The 16,379-nt window shown below is 38.3% G+C and overlaps 1 protein-coding gene across 2 annotated transcripts in view; it reads right to left on the reverse strand.

Moving 5' to 3' along the window:
* The window catches only part of TAFA2 (TAFA chemokine like family member 2), a 482,836-nt gene extending 466,457 nt beyond the window's left edge, over window positions 1-16,379 (reverse strand). The window contains exon 1 of one of the 2 annotated variants that reach the window (XM_059403593.1): window positions 16,290-16,379. The gene's annotated coding sequence lies outside the window, so the exon portion shown is untranslated. Of the gene's footprint in view, window positions 1-15,744; window positions 15,830-16,289 lie in introns of those variants that run through there. The other variant, XM_059403594.1, reaches the window with a different exon arrangement.

Raw genomic sequence — 16,379 nt, forward strand, 5'->3', positions numbered from 1 at the left:
AGCAGAAAAAGAAGGGAGTGGTCAACTAGAGCCAATGTCAAGGAGAACAAATAAAATGAAGCCTAAATAAAATCCACTGGATAAAGAATTTAATTTACTCATAAAAATGTTCAAAGATAACAATCAAGGGTCCATTTAATGTTTGGTGCCTCCAAAATAATGCTTTCTAGAAACTGTTCCCTTGTACTTTCATGAACACTCCCAGTGCTAGAAATTTACCAGTTTCTAAAACTCTTAATCTTTAGACAGTTCTAAATACTACCAATTTTCTCATTTTGAATCAGATTCTTTCTCCTTATCTGCCTGTCCACTGATATGACACTGTTTCCCAAATATTTGAAGATAACTTTTCTGATAACAGCACCTCCCCTAATTTGTAAGCACATGTTTATACATAAATACATATTTGTTTATTGGCTCTCTCTCCCACTAGATTATAAACTCCAAGGATACTCTCTGCTTTATGTACTAAGTATCTGCAGCACATAGTACAATGCCTGACACATAGTAAGTGCTCTACAAACAATGATTAAAAGAATGAATAACACTGACAAGCAAGATTTTAAACTCTAAAAGTACTGAATGAAATTCAGCATTCCTTTCTCTGTTTTCTTTCCCCTTAATTGGATTAATGTTCGTATAACTTTCTAAATTGGTAAAAGAAAGCAAGATAGACTAGGTCCCTCTCCAACTCCCTTCCAGAATGCTGATCATATGAAAAACTTACAAAAACTGGTGTTTTAGTGAAAACATCCCACTGGGAAATCAGGAAAGCAGAAAAGTCTCAGACCTGGTCTGCTACTATTTCTGTGTCCTTCAGCACATCTGGCTCCCTTTTTGGACCTTGGTGTCTCATTTATAACACTCCAAGGTTGGATGACATATACTGCAAGGTTTTTTCCTGGCTCAAAACTTTAAGATTATAGGGGAGGGGGAGTAGAATCACTTGTAAATGTTATAATAAAACTTGTGAAGAAAAATATTTGAAATGCCTACTCATTGCTCTGATCATACCATTCCTTCAAACTTCACATTTTTCTTTCCTCAAGTTATTGTGTATCTACAGTAAGCTCCTTTTATACCACATTTTCACTTTGCCATATCCCCAGTCATTTGAAATAAAACTGCCCTGTCATCTTTGACAAAGTAGCTCTTCAAGTGGAATTATACTGTTGTTTGTTATGATTTTAAATCTTACCTTTCCAAGGGACTTTTCTCTTAGCCCCAGCTACAAAGGCTTTTTTGCTACTTATAATATAAAATACAATCTATAAAGATAACTACTATTGCATTCTGAAGCAACAACTATAATTAACACCAAAAAAGTAAATCAAGTACACAAGAGCATACAATATATACATACTCAAAAAAATATACATTTTATACAGATACACACAAACACACACTAGTACTGGATAATACCTCTTCTTTAGAAAGAAAGGAGTATGTTCCCATTCTTTTCCTTTAAAGACAGAGTCAAAAGAAAATAAAAAATAGCTGTAATACAGTACTCCTCCTCCGATGTTGTCAACATATTAAAAACACCCATAATCTTCAAAAATAGGAACCTATTACTCATATTACCATAGATTGTCTACTGCCTGTATTATCATATCATCAGGGGAAAAAGCCATTTACAGATGTATTTTGTTTTACTCACAAAGGGATTGTCTGAATTCTTCCAATATAATTAATGTTTTCATGAGGCTTTGTCATTAATCCGAAAATTAGAAGATTGCATTGTTCAATACTCACCAAGCATTTAGCATCTAATTAGCCTTATATTGATGTTCTACAGATGCAACTGAGTCATGCACTCAGGGCCTCTGCATTGGCTAGTCCTACCCTACCCCCAAGTAACCTGTTTCTTACACAGCAAAGAGCCCAAGAGATTTTTCTAAGAGAGATGAATTAGGGCATTTCAGTCTGAATTTAAATTCCAGAAAAAGACACACTTTACCCCACATTTGTTTAAGAGTTAGAGTTTGAGATTTTTTTTCAATTCAAAGGAATAAATATTTGAGTATATAAATGAATTTTTCAAATTTTCTTTAATGTTAGGACTGTATCTCATTACTTCAAGTTTTTCATCGAATGAAATTAGAGAATCATAGAAAGCCAGTTATGGGAAATTTGAAACCTATTCAAAGAATGTTATGGGTATTAATGTAATTTTAATGATACAATTCTAAACTTAAAAGAATAAGATCTACTTAGAGTGTCTAGATATAAATAACTTGAACCAAGACAATTTGCCAACCAGCACTGTGTTAAGCAGAATGAGTCTCATTTTCCAACAAGTATGATTGAGATGCATAATATACAGTTAAAAACTCAGCTCTGAAGACAGGGTGTGTCGCTCAGGACTCATCTCTGCTTCTTCCAAGCTGTATGGCCATGGACAAGCCACTTATTTATAAAACAGGAATAAAAGCAGCTCTTTTCCTCTGAACTTTCTGTGTGAATTAAAGGAGATAATTCATGTAAAGTGTTTAGTATAGTGGCTGGCACATTGTAAATGCTCAGGTTTTAAGTGTCAAAAATGTCTATAGATCTCCACAGAGTAAAGGCCACAGGAGAGAAGTCTCTGTCCCCTCAGTGTTCTTGTACCCTGCCTTTGTAGACAACGATATTCAGGAGGTAGCAGAGGCAAAATGTAAATAAGCAACTCTGGGCATGCTCCCCATTCTCCTCCGTTGCTCTCTCTTCTTCCCTAGGTAGCGGGTCACTGCAGGAAATTTGAACTCCATGGTTTATGAGGCCCAGTTGCTGCAAGCTGGGCAAAACCCAAAAAGAGAATAAAAGGGTGACTTTTCCTGCAGACATTAAGGAGAGCTGAGATTCTTCTATACCCATAGAGTCCTCTAGGGCTCTCTCCTTGGTGATTTTAAAACACTCTTCCTGGAGATCTTATCTGGTTAGAAGGTTTCAAGAGCCACACGTAAGCTGGTGCCTCCCAAACCTCTACCTCTAACCATAATTCTGTCCTGAACACCAGACCCAAATCTATCGGTACTTACTGAGATTTTCTTTTGGGTATCCTTCAAACTCAAAATGCTTAAAACTAAGCCAATCACCTTCATCTAGATAGACCACAGTAGGCTTTGGGATCTCACTATATAAATGGCATGAGTCACCTAACGAGGACCTATTCTTAACTCTCTTCTCTCCCTGTCCCACACAATCATTCTCCAAGATCAGTTGATGCCATCTTCCACCTCTAAGTTGAACCTACTTCTCCTTTCTTCCAGCTCTCTTCTTCAAACATTTGCCAGTTCTCACCACCATCACTGAACTAGCTCTCCAGTTCATTTCCCTGACTTCCTATCCTCCACCCTCTATGGAGACTAACCTCCATACTGTCACCAAGGAATGTAAATACCAGAGGAGGATGGGCCTCAAGAGAGACCCCTGCGAGGACACACTAAAAGCATGGCAGTAGTAGAACAGGTCACTCAATGTTGTTACGGTTTTACTTAGGATAGTTATGAAAGTAGACATAAACTAGGCAAAAAAAAATTTCTTCTGATGTGACAGAAAGATATACTACAGAGAACTGTGAAGCATCTGAGATTTTTACCCTACTCGCAAGCTTTCAAGGTAGCCCACCATATTTTATGGATGCTGGCAAAAGACCTAAGACTCCAGGGCAGAGACAGAAGACAATTTCTCACTGCACAGTAAGCAGCATGAACATCACATTTAAATTGGCTTCCTTCACCCCCAAGTTCCACAGATGAGATGCAAAGCAGCCCATGTGGATATTGCATGTGCACTGATTTGTGGAAACATGAACTTAAGGAACCCAAATATTTTATAATGGACTATGCGGAGATCTGCACTTTTCTAGAGGGAAACATCATTTTTATTATGCTGGACAGTGAGCAAATATGACTGGTGATTCAGAAGGAGACATTATCTTTCAAGGCTATTCACTTTTTACTATGGGCAGTTAGTGTCTTGAGGCACCTATGGAAAATGGTCTCCTACAGCTAAGCCTTGAATTCAAACCAGACTCTTGGCACCCACTAGATATATGATTTTTAACATTATCAGTTTTCTCACCTATGACTGAGGATAGAGCACTCATTGCTAACTGACAGCCATTTTACAAAATCAAATGAAATCAAATGCATGAAAGAGTTTTGTAAGTAATACAACATTAATGTGCAAATGTAATCATTTATGCCTCTGGAACTTTATCGTTTATTATAGAAAAGAAGGATGAAAATAATTTAGAATTTTATAATAAAAATTAAGTATCAATTAATAAAACATTTATTAAATGCCTGAGTATGTCCTAGGTTAGACTTGGGTAGTACAAGGTGAAGAGCAAGACACAGTCCTTGACTTCAAGAATTCCAGGGTAGCAAAGCAGCAGAGAGGACAGCATCCAAGACATATTCTTGTGACAGAATTGAAGTTTAGAAGGATGATCTATGGTCATCATTGATCTACAGAGCTTGGAGAGACTTAAGCAATCATTAAACCTAATCATCTCATTTACCAATAAGAAAACCAATGACAAAAATATTCAACATTTTTTTAGAATTAACAACTATCTGGTGGCAGAGCCAGAACTAGACCCATTCTTTCAGACTTTTAATTTGGCAAAAAGCCTTATCAGAAATTTCATATCCCTGATAGAGTCTTTGCAAGACTGAAGAGAAAATCTGGTTTGGCACAATGCATTTTTCTCTCCCCTACAGTCTTACTTCAGTTCATTGCCACTTTACCTCTTTGTTACTCAAGAATTATGATGGATTTATTCATTCTTTGTCTAACTTCTTACCTCTCTCCAAGGTCAAGGAGTTTCTTTTATTTGTATAAAAATTCTAAGTAGAATAAACTTCCCTTCTGACCTCTATTTTCTCCCTTTCCCTCCATCGGGCTCCTTACCTAATTCCTCTTCCCCTTTAAGTCCCACAAAATGTTAACCCTGCCACGTTCTCGATCTCTGACTGCCAGTTATTCAATCTGCATTTTTCATTTCACTCCACTCTGCCATACTCTCTACCTAGTGAACTGGAGGCAGATGTCACAAAATAAAGTGAAACATTAACCATGAGCTCCTAAGTCCACCTCAAAGTTGTGTGTAATCAGCTGCTAGGAAAAGATACAAGGCAAGGGGGGTGCCTGGGTGTCTCAGTGGGTTAAAGCCTCTGCCTTCAGCTCAGGTCCTGATTCCAGGGTCCTGGGATCGAGCCCTGCATGGGGCTCTCTGCTCAGTGGGGAGCCTGCTTCCTCCTCTCTCTCTGCCTGCTTCTCTGCCTACTTGTGATCTCTATCTGTCAAATAAAGAAATAAAATCTTAAAAAAAAAAATCTAAACACTCATTTCTTAAAAAAAAAAAAAAAAAAAGTACAAGGCAAGGAAAACCACAGCTCACCCACTCTTCCTAGAAGTACCATTAGCCTTGAACAACATGGGAGTTAGAGGCGCCAACCCCCAGCACAGCTGAAAATCTGTATATAACTTTTGACTCCCCCCAAAACTTAACTGCTAGTGACCAAAAGTCTTACCTGTAACATCAACAGTCAACTAGCACATATTTCCTATGTTATATGTATTACATACTGTATCCCTACAATTAAGTAAACTAGAGAAAAAAAATGTTAAGAAAATCACAAGGAAAAGCACTTACAGCACTCTATTTATCAAAAACAGAAAAAAAATTAAAAACCCTCACACATGTAAGTGGACCCACACAGTTCAAACCCTCAAGGTGCAAGCGTTGACTGTTAACATGGACTTTGCTCCAAGGTAAAATTCACCAACAAGCTTGATTTTAATTCTACTTGTTGATTTTGAAAATCTTTCAGCGCTACACCAAACCTAAGTTTTTTGTTAATCTCATATTTGGAATTGAGGCAGAGATAAGGGATAAATCTCTTTTTCAGTAAGTTCCACAGGAACGCTCACTCCATTAACCTAAAGGTTGTCCGCTATTACACAAGCATGAATGTTTGGGGACAATACAGGGAAAAACCAGATCCATTTGATTTAAAGCCCATCTTTTGACTCCTTGAAGAGTTCCAAAAACACTTCAAAGAGTAAAGACATCACATTCAAGAGCTCTGAGAAACTTTTAAGTACATAGTTTGTGTGTGTATGTATGTATAGACTGATATATAAAATGTACTGCAATCTTTTACAATAGAGGCGATGTAAAAAATTCAAATTAAAGTTTTTAATAATCTATTAATTCAGCTTTCTTGGTTTTGTAATCTACCTAGGTTTCCTTAATAATTAAATATAGTGAAAGCGCTTTAATCTTGTGAAACCTCCCATGGCAGCAAGCGTTTGAAAGTTTTACTTAACATAGAAGGATTAAAGTGAAAAAATCAATAAATCCTTGAATGTGTACTATTCATACTAAATTGTATTTAAAATTAGAATACTAATAGTTTTCAATATCATTGAAGCCAAGAACAATGGTATCATAGTCAATAGAGTTCCTGAAGGTGATAAAAGCAAATCTGGTTCAAGATAAATTATGAAAATGGTAATTATGTAGATAAGAATAAACAGCTTTAAATTCCCTAATGAAGGATGAGTCAAGTCACTGACAAGAGCAATCAAAATATACTCCATATGTGATTAACACTTGAGTTTGACATTGACAAATATTTTTTAATTTATACAACAGTGGAATCACAAGCATACATAGCCTCTAAACCTCCAGGTTAAAACAAATTGCGGAAAGAATGGAAATATCTGTCAACATGTTTTTGTCCTTTATGATTTGCCTAAAATGCAGGTATTTTTTTAGTACTAAAGTATCTTTCAGGTTAGAGATAGAAAGCGTAGGTCAAAATAAATGGCCAATCTCTTTTTCAGACACTCAATTAGAATATATGACAATTCTTCACAGAGTATTTCCTCGCACACTGAAGAAACATACAAAAAGACATTCTATCAATATGAACTATTAATCATCTTCCCATTAAATGTTAATTAAGTGCCTATTAGGTACTAGAGATTATGCTAAGTGCTGGGAATCAAGAGAAACATAACACACATGGTTCTGCCTCATAGAGCTTACAGTCTAAGGGACTCAGTAAAATTCATATCATGACTCCACTATAAGCAAAGACAATCTATATGATAGAAACTTCTAAGCACTTAAGAGAAATTGAATATGAAATAATAGCATTACTACTGCAAACTATATTTATCATACAACTTGTAAGAAAATGAATTGCTTTTTTCCCTCAGACTCACATATCTAAATTTAATCTCAGTTTATAATTAATATATCAGCTTAAGAAAATTTAAGAATTTCCAGGGCATTGCTATAACTGACAACAAAGGTGGCTTTGTGGGTTAAGTGACCAACTCTTGATTTCCACCCATGTCATTATCTCAGGGTCCTCACATCAGACTCCCCGCTCAACAGCAAGTAAGCTTGAGGATTTCTCATCCTCTGCCCCTCATGTGTTCTCTAAATAAATAAATCTTGAAGGGGGAAAAAAACTGACAACGAAATATTCTGCCCAGTGAACTGAACTTGTGACATGTCCAGGTCAGACCTCAGTAGAACAGCTGGTAGAATGAGCTAGGACACCTTTGGCATTAGTAATATCGGTTTAGGGGAAAAAAAAAATCTAAAGTCAAAGTCCCTAAATAATAAATTACTATGTCTTCAATCGTAAAGAGACCACATTTGGAAAGTATATAAGATCAGCAGAGCAAAAACAAAAAAGAGATTCACTTAAAAGTGGTATGCTCCAGAGGTGCCTGGGTGGCTCAGTGGGTTAAAGCCTCTGCCTTCAGCTCAGGTCATGATCTCAGGGTAATGGGATCGAGCCCCGCCCTGGGCTCTCTGCTGGGCGGGGAGCCTGCTTTCCTTCCCCTCTCTCTGCCTGCCTCTCTGCCTATTTGTGATCTCTGTTGTCAGATAAATAAATAAAATCTTTAAAAAAAAAGGGGGGAGGGGGGGTATATGCTCCATAAATACACAAAACCATCACTTTTAAGTCCATCTTCTCACCTATTCATAAAAACTACTCAAAGAGAACAAAAATCTAGACATTGTGGCCAAAATTTTGACATTTAAGCCCTAAGAGGAAGTATTGCTGTTGAAATTCCAGAAACGATTTGGAAGGCTAAAATCGACCTTGTATGCTAGAATACATCCATGTATAATACAATGCTATATTTGAGAAATACACTTACTTCTTTAAACTATAGGAAGTAAGCCAAACTTGCCTTAGTATGTGAAAAACAGACAATTTCTGATTTATTCTTTGGGGTAAAATATAGTCTCTAAATAGAAGGCTAGTAAATACAGCAAACGCTTATAAATTCCAAGCTCAGATTAGAAAACCTTTGAGGCGAGTGTTTTGAGTCAGTAGCCAGGTTTAGGCTGCTCACTATAGGGAGAAACCTGTCAGAGAGTAAGAGTGGGAGGCCTCCCACCTGGCTCCATGCATGGAATAAAATTCAGTGGTGAAGAGCTCTCTAAAACCTTGCAATGCTAACTGCCGACCATGGGCCCATACCAACAGCTTCACCTAGGAGCTTGTTAGAAAGGCAGAATCTCAGCCCTTACTCCAGAACCTTCATTTTAGCAAATTTCTCCCAGATGATTTGTGTGCAATACAAGTTTAACAAGCACTGACCTAAAATAAGGCATCACAGAATTATAGAGCCTGTTCCAAATAATAGGCATCAATTTAAACTTGTGCATTCTCAGCACATCCCTTAAGCCCTTCAAGACACTACCAACTTCAAGGTGAGCTCAGCATCACTGGCATGCTGAGTCAAAAAGAAGAAAGCAAACTAAATGTAGGGGTGAGAATGAACCACCCTTCATTATCATTCAGTTCCTCCTGCTGAGCCCTTAACTGGGAAGACCCTGGCTCCAAATGCAGGTGGGGTTAGAGGATTATGGGTAGAAATGACAGTAGGGGGCACCTGGGTGGCTCAGTGGGTTAAGCCGCTGCCTTCGGCTCAGGTCGTGATCTCGGAGTCCTGGGATCGAGTCCCGCATCGGGCTCTCTGCTCAGCGGGGGGGCCTGCTTCCTCCTCTCTCTCTGCCTGCCTCTCTGCCTACTTGTGATCTCTGTCTGTCAAATAAATAAATAAAATCTTTAAAAAAAATTAAACAAAACAAAAGCTACCAACAAGTATATAAAGATTATTCATTTGCTAGCCTAGATTTATTTGGGTCCATTAAAAAAAAAAAGGTTATTTCAGTGTCTGTGAAAACTGGCAGCAGAGAGAAGACCTGTAATCCTAACAAGCCTAAGACTCATGGGCTATCACAACTTGCTTTGCAGCAAAACAGCATCATGTAAACTAAGCAAAATGGCCACACTGTATTATGAGATTTCATCTGATTCAATCCTATGTACCCACATCTAGAGTCTTTGGTCATTACCATAATCATCATCATCCCAATTTTTTTTTAAGATTTTATTTCTTTATTTGGCAGAGAGAGAGAGAGCACACACACACATGCAGGGGGAAGGGCAGAGGGAGAGGGAGAAGCAGGCTCCTCGCTGAGCAGGGAGCCCAATGGGGGTGGGTGCTCCTCACCAGGACACTGGGATTATGACCCGAGCTGAAGGCACCCCATCATCCCATCTGATAAAGCTGAACAGCTGTCACAGACCATTTACTGAAAAACATTTATGGAACACTTATCAGTGTTCCAGGAACCATGTGCTAGATGTCTGACTTCCTAACTAAAAAGTATGTCCTTCAGTACTATTATATCTCCCACACCATGATGCTTGGTAATTCTGGACATGTGGGATGGGAATAACATTTTTAATTGTCTTGCACACTTGACTGAAAAAATACATTGCTGAGAAACTGAGTCACAGAGAAATGAAGTGATGTTCTTATGGCTACAGGTCATTTATTATTAACTATTTTGTAGAGCTACAGAAGCATCTCCAGAGCTCTCATCACTGCCCTACACTGGTTATAATAGTCATTTTCAAAACATATCCACTAACCAAAATGCAAGCCAATGAATTTTAACCACTCAACAAAGGATACGATGAGCAAAGGTATCTTCAAATAGCAAAATCTAAATTTTGACCCAATTCTGGTATATTTATAAACATACCAACAATCAATCTAAAAGGAGTTTGCAATAAACCTAATACATGTATCTTAGCAGGAAACTACTGTGATAGAACACTTCAAGAGCTAAAGCTAAAAAAAAAAAAATCGTTAGAAATTTTCCTTGAACTTAAAGCTGCCCCAAATGGGGCCCATTTTATGAAATACAAGATTGCAACGCCCTTGCATTCTCCTATTGGCCTTTGGATTGCCTGACTGAACGGTGGATCATCCACTTCCATTCTCATTATATACCATAAAAGAACTAAAGTTCGAGCAGTTTCACTCAATTCAACTCCACTTTCTGTAGAAAACACAAATCAAAGCAGGACCAGGTCACTGTTACTCATGTTGGATGGCCAATCTAAGGAGGAATTTGCTGTACTTGCCAGCACCAACAAATGTTGAGTGTGCTACTCCCCTATAACAAGATAGAACTAAACTAAGAAGGAAATGGTCACATTAACCTGATTCTTCCACCTCAAATACATTTGGAACTTCCCATAAACTAAAACAAATAAGAAACATGAGTGTACAGGTTTCCTCCTATGGTCTGAATTGGCCGTGTCTGAATTCTTGATGTATCTGGGTAGTCACAAATACACTGCATCAGTATATAAAGCTCCATTGTTCCAGTAGACCAAATTTTAGAGCTACAGAAGGCCTGCCCTCTGGGAGAATATATTCTAACAAAAGTCTCTGTGTTTCATTACTAGGTTAAACTTTTGTTACTAAGTTTCGTATGACCACATACCCCTTTTCCAGTTGCCTGCTTTTGCTTACTCCATAAGGACAAAGACTATGAAGATAGGGAAAAGACTGGGACAAATAATCCAGCCTGATTTTCCTCACCTAGTCTTTTTCATCGGAGAGCAAGCATATTAAGGTCCTCCAATATTTAAATACAGTTCTCAATGGAATCTCTGAGAAGGATGTGAATGAGATAAACAGACCCAAAAATCAAATAAAACCTTGGCATGGTTTCATACATATAGTTAATAAGTCTGAAGGATCAGGGTTTTTTTTGGTACCAGAAAGAAACTGTCTCCTTGTGGCCAAGGCCATTCAGACTTGAAAACTTCAATTGCAAAGCACAAATCCGTTTTTCCAAAAATCTTCTGTCATAGTGCTTACTACCAATACTTTCATAATTTCCTTATAGAAGCTGCATAATCCACCACAGAAAACCAAAGTGTTATGCTGTATTATTAAACTCAGCAGAAAGCTCCATATGCAGCAACAGGAGGCCATAGGCAATTAACTCTGTAAATTGAAAGCTTTAAAATTTTTGCATGACCTTTAAAGGTCAACACAGTTGCCCATTCACATGCATGCAATTATAAGGGACTACTTCATAGCAAAAAAAAAAAAAAAAAAAAAAGAAGAAGAAGAAGAAAAAGAAACAAAAATATTTAGTGAAACTAACCTTGCATTCATTAAAAGCTACTGTGCACTCTCCGAGCTTTCTGTAAAGAGTTAGTTATACATAACACATGAAGATAAAAGAGCAAAGGAGACTTATTTGTCTGCTTGTCCCCATTTTGTCAACATACTAAATTCAGCCCAGCGCCTAATTGCTAAGAATGCAACATTATCACAATAACCAACCACTCTCAAGAATTTCAAAAATTTACTGTATTAAACAATATAAGTTGAGTTAGAGTATGTTTGTGCTATGGCTAAAGGAAAGGGGGATGTACCTTTGCTTAACCGTCACTCAGGGGAAATCATAAGACAATTACAGCTCCTGTGGAATAATTTGGGAAATTGAAGTGATTAAAAGGACTTCATCTAATAGAAGCATAATTCTGATTCCTTAGTTATGTCTCATACCCCATATGGATCACTGTGAACAAAATGGAATATTCTCCTTATAACTTATATATTGTTTTCACCTGAATCAAGAAGTTACCTGAAGGTCTTCTAGTTTCCAATGGCAATATCAATCAATCACCTAAATAGGTGAGAATTTCACGGACTCCAGTGACTTGCTTCCCTATCATCACAGCACAGGATGAGCTCCAACATATACATGTGGTATACACCTTGGAAGTGGGTGGGTTTTGAAAACCTAACAAATTTCAAATGTATCAAGATGTTTCTGGGAAATTTATAGATACCATTTGTAAACTGGTGTAGTATGCTCTATTGTAGTGCACGGTTTAACTGTGGACAGGCATATCTAATAAAGATGGCATACAAATATATTCAGTATTTTAAATGTGTTGAAATTCCCAGTCACAGGGTCAATAAACACATCCCAAGCACCTCTATGTGAAGGATAAAGTTGAATTTTTTTTTTTTGCATTTGTCCCGTAACAAATAAAAATATCTCCAGAAGAAAAACTAAAGAGAAAAATACATTACATGCAACAGTGGTTTAAACAGTTAAACTCAATCATAAACCATATGTTAAACCATAGGTACAGTTGCACAGTAAGTAAATCATGTAAAAAAGTGAAAAACGTAGACTGTTTTGAAAGTCATTCTTTCTTCTTAAACATAAAACCAATATTTTACATGGGTGCCATTAAAAGCATACATACTAATGCATATGGATATATATATATAAAGAGAGAGATAAAGATTAGATAGATAACACAGAAATTTAGATTTAAATACTGCTTTTCTTCACATTCCAACAGGTCCAACCATACCTGTTAAATTTCTGTTGAAAATAAGTAGAAAACAAGACTTGTTATAGTTCACTGGCAAGGACACCTGAATCATGTGCCAAATGAATAAATCAGACTTCTTAAAAATGACAAAATAAAGCAGTGGTCAATGTCAGCTAAAAAATAAAAATGAACTTCTAATTCTGTTTGCTAGGCCTACCGTTCCATCTCCCCTGTTTCAGACTATGCTCCAAATCTAAAGTAAAACTTCTCTCTAAAAAGACTTATGGTAACTTCCTTATGAAATTATTCCTGTTCTTCCAGTGCTCTAATTCAAAATGCTTCAAGTAGTTCAAAATAAAGTTAACCAAAGAATTTTGAACAAAATGGCAAATACACTGTATTATATAGCATTAAAAACAAAAAAAAATCAATGGGTTGTAAGCAAGATAAATCACGTCAAATACTATGGAAGTATGGAGACCAGATATGAAGCTGATTTAGCTAGTTTGGCCTCCCTATCTAGCAGCAGCCTACAGGAATGCATGTCTGCTCTTTGTTTTGATGGGGCATTACTAAGAACAGGTTGATAAATTGCATTTGTAAATGTCAGGTACAGATCAGAGGGGACGATGTCAGATGCTTATTTTACTTCAACTTAGGGTTTTTCACCAAGAAAGCAAAACTGCATTGCACAGTCAAGTTCTTTATTTTTACTTGAATCTTCAATGAACAAAACAGCTGCAGAATAATACGACTTAATGAGGCATCCCTAATAAAATACTGGAGAATTCAAAGCGGGGGTACTGAACTGTTTGCACTGTGTTGTTTCATCTTCTCAAATCTATTAGAAGTAGCTGATGACACTCTGGAACACTCCTAGTTTGGGACATACATCAGACGGGCAAATGGTCATCAGTTTGCAGCCCCAGCTGAACTTCGGCAGAATCTGACAATACCTTTTACTACAGCCCACAAGAATGCCTGGAAAATGCTGCAAAGGCCCATCTTATCCTACACGTATAGGTTAATCCATACTGGCAATTATGGTAAATCAACCCTAAAATGCACTTTCAACATTTCAATATTCAAAAACGTCTTGTCAAAGGATCATCATTAAAATGAGATATTGAAGAGATTAGATCCAGCACCACCAGAACTTTTTAATAACATACAAAATAATTTTTATAAAATCTTTTATTACCCCCTAAGTTTCATCCCTATAAATTTTTAAAAAAAGAAATGTGGCCATGACTAAAAACAGATCTTTTTACAGCTGTGTCATCACATTTTATAACTTGGTGGTTAGTAAATATTGTATTCTCTAAGCAATATGCACCTTTTTGGTCACAGATCCATGGGCATTTCCATGAATCTTCATTTTCCATGTATCATTGTTAAAATAGCTAACATTTTTCAGATTCAGAAATCACACATACTTAGAAACCTTAGATTCCCCTTTGGCACAACTTGGAGCATTATAGGTGTTAGCTTTAATACCAAGGTTTTTGGTTCTTCTTAAAGAGGCATCATCATAGCATTATGTATAAATATGTAAGTTCAAATATTCTCAACTACACAATTTTATGAAAGAGCAAGAAACAAGTCAAGATTTTAGTCTCCAAAAATGCCTAACTTAAATAAAACAACTCATTAAACTGTGTTCTTCCTCGTAAAAGTCACCGTGCCGAAGCATTCAGTTGGTAGTGGCATTATACCTATAAATATTGTAATTCAGTTTTTTCACCAAAAATTAAGAAAATAAGAATATAATAAGCTCTAGTGTGGTTACTGGTAGCCTTTCAATGGCTACTGGTGGCTTTAAAACTTAAGGCTCTAAAATGGTCAAAATGCAAACAACGGACTCAGGATGAGATCCAGAACAGATAAAGTAGGAAAAGAGAAAAATGCATCTGATCGTTTTTAAGGATGCTGGGCACCAAATTTGAAACTGTAAAAGATTCACCAGTCCAAGAATACATGTGCTAACATGGAAAGGCTGGAATAAATACAAATAATCTTAATGCTGTTTTTTTAAGGGCTTTAGAGTTGTTTCCAATCTCCTTTGCTAGTTATTGCCATTTAGCACCTTTACACAGAAATCTTAAATTACTCATTTGTCTTAAGTTACATTGCCTAGTAGAGCAGTATTAAAGTGTTAATTGATAACAGTCTGATAACTGATGTCTCCAACAATCTGGTTGGGAAGACAGGAACCAGATAATTATCACCCAGTCAATAATCACTGGAATTCATATTGTCCTGAGGGAAGGACCCTTCTGCACTAAATGCTATGGGGGTACTTTTCAGAGCGAAGGCTGTATATGGGGGGAGGGGGGGGGTTGTTTTTTCAAAAATGATTTTTGCAAAATCCAAGATGGAATTTAACACTCACCAAACGAAGAGTCTTGTTCTTTTCTGTCTTACTGCCACAAGCCAAAGTCAAGCTAACTCCCCGGAAAGAGAGGCTCGCTAGCCACTATAGTAAGTACACATCTGATTCCAAACGCTGGAGGCTGTTAACACTAGGTCAGGAAGTGGAATACTGAATAGGAAAGCGTCGCGTCTACCCGGGGTCTCAGCAAGCTCCCACAGCCCCTCCTTTTCAAGTAGAGACTAGATAGCTCAGTATGCAGTTCTAGGAGAAATACGGCGATGGATATCAAACTTTCCTTTGCAAAGGCCGTTTCTGGAAATAACACGTTCCCCACTGGCAAGTGCAGATCAGTAGCCTAGAGAAAACAGCTCTTGATAGGAACCTGGCCTTTTGGAATAGAAGGGGAGAAGGGACAGCAAAGCAGCGGGGCGGAAAAGCCGTGTACCCTTAACAAGATTTGGGAGGCAAATATTAGGAAAGCGGAAAAAAAGAAAAAAGAAAGAAAACACCATTTGTTTCTCCAAGCTGTCCTTTTCCTGAACGCTGTTCGTAAAATAGTCCTTTTCCTAAAGCTCTCCCGGAGAATCCCTCACTAAAGCTTTATTTCATTCCGTCATGAAGTGTCCGTTCCCAAATCGAAGTAAATCTTTAAATAAATGAGGCTCCGGAACTTACCGTGATGATTCTTCACGAACATAGTTAGAGGTGGGGAAATGAACAGCCTCCCTGAAACGCCCACCCTCTGCAGACAGGCCCGAGAATTAACTAATCAGAAGTGGACGGAAAGTGGGGATTCCAGAAAGGCGACCTGACACATCCCAGTGATCCTCTCTTGAACGCGACCCCCAACTCATCAGGCGTCCAAAATGGTTACCAAGAGGGATTGGGTCGGTGGGGGAACCGAATGAAAACCCACTGCCACCCTCGCCCGGGTCGCTCGCTGTGTTGGGAGAAATGGGGCAGGGAGGGAGAGCACCGCTCCCGAGCCTCCTCGGCGTGCTTGATCCCCTCTCCGCGTCCCTCTACCCCCGCCCCTACCCCGACCGCCCGCGAGGGAGAAGCCGGGCGCCCAGCCAGCACCCGCTCTCACCTCGCGCCTTCCCGCGAGCCCCCTACGGCCCCCGACCCCCGAAGAGGGGAGGGCTTCGGCGCCCCGGGTCCTCCAGCTGCCGCGGGGTCCCCAGCGCCGGCGGGGGGCGGGAGACGCGGCTCGCACCTACCTGCAGCCCGGCTTCCTGGTGGCGGCAACACCTAGCGATGGTCCTGCAGCTTCCGCGGGCCGGCGCCAGCCTTATCGCGCTTGCATCGCT

The sequence above is a fragment of the Mustela nigripes genome, chromosome 6 (genome assembly GCF_022355385.1).
Source record: "Mustela nigripes isolate SB6536 chromosome 6, MUSNIG.SB6536, whole genome shotgun sequence".
Classification (NCBI taxonomy): domain Eukaryota; kingdom Metazoa; phylum Chordata; class Mammalia; order Carnivora; family Mustelidae; genus Mustela; species Mustela nigripes.